Source organism: Gavialis gangeticus, unplaced genomic scaffold, assembly GCF_001723915.1.
Source record: "Gavialis gangeticus isolate Ggan-Ray unplaced genomic scaffold, GavGan_comp1, whole genome shotgun sequence".
Taxonomy (NCBI): domain Eukaryota; kingdom Metazoa; phylum Chordata; order Crocodylia; family Gavialidae; genus Gavialis; species Gavialis gangeticus.
Genome location: NW_017729034.1, coordinates 2,941,519 through 2,942,519, shown reverse-complemented (window position 1 = coordinate 2,942,519; position 1,001 = coordinate 2,941,519). Strand labels below are relative to the sequence as shown.

Sequence of the window (1,001 nt, the reverse complement as noted above, 5' to 3'; positions counted from 1 at the left end):
CCCCCCAATGCCAGATCTAGTACCCATGGCACCCACCCTAGGATCTGTACGTGCAAGGAGTGAGCAGTGTGGGTCCCAGACTAGCTGGTATGGGGATGCTGTGTGCTATATGGGTCCTGGACTGGCTGGAACGGTCATCATGAGACGCATCCCAGGACCTACATGTGGAACTGATCCATTGCATGCTGCATGGGTCTGCTCAGACCCAGGAAAAGTACTGAGAACCAAGTGGCAGGTCTCCACAGGCCAGCTGCATTTTTGACACCCCGATATAAGGGATTGCTTATTTACTGCGTCAAGATATGGTGGCCTAATTAAGTTTGTTTGTGTATGAAGTCATAAGATTAGAATGCTTCTTTCAGATTCCCTCCACTATTTTATGACCTTACATATGGGCCTGAGTGTACTGTATTATTGGCAAAAAAAAATGTATTCCAATTAAATTATATCATGTGCCATGAAACCCAATTTAAAGATGTGGAGCTTAAAATTAATCCTAGCTGTAAGGAACATCCTTCAGTGTCCTGAGTATGAGATCTGTAACCACGGTTCCAAATCCAGCTAGCATTGATCTACTACTTTCTTTCAAGAAGCTGGAAGTGAATTGAATAGACTTTTGATAAATCTTAAATGGAGGTGCTCTTTGTGAACATTAAAGATCCCATAGCCAGTCTTCATAAGAGAAGAGGCTTACTCTAGTACAATTTGGCTATATGATTTCCTTTCTCCTTCTTTAGTGTGCAGCATGCTTTGTCCCAGTTCTTATATCTTTTGTCTCTGCAATCCATTCCTGTAAGTGGATGCATTTCAGCTGTAAAGTGTTTCCATTATAGATTTTGCAAACTGTTTTGGGTTCCTTGTGTATGAAAAGTCAATGGATATTTTTGCTGGAAACATGCATATAAATGTTGGGGAAAATTTATATTAATTCCAGTTTGGCCACTATATTCTCTGTGGTCAAATTTATGTAAAAGAGCCATATGATTGCTCAGAGCTCCAGT

General features: G+C 41.0%; 1 protein-coding gene across 2 annotated transcripts in view; it reads left to right on the top strand.

Annotated features, from left to right (window-relative positions):
• Window positions 1-1,001, top strand: part of ATG3 (autophagy related 3) — a 48,193-nt gene that overhangs the window by 40,366 nt on the left and 6,826 nt on the right. The gene's annotated exons all lie outside the window — the stretch shown is intronic.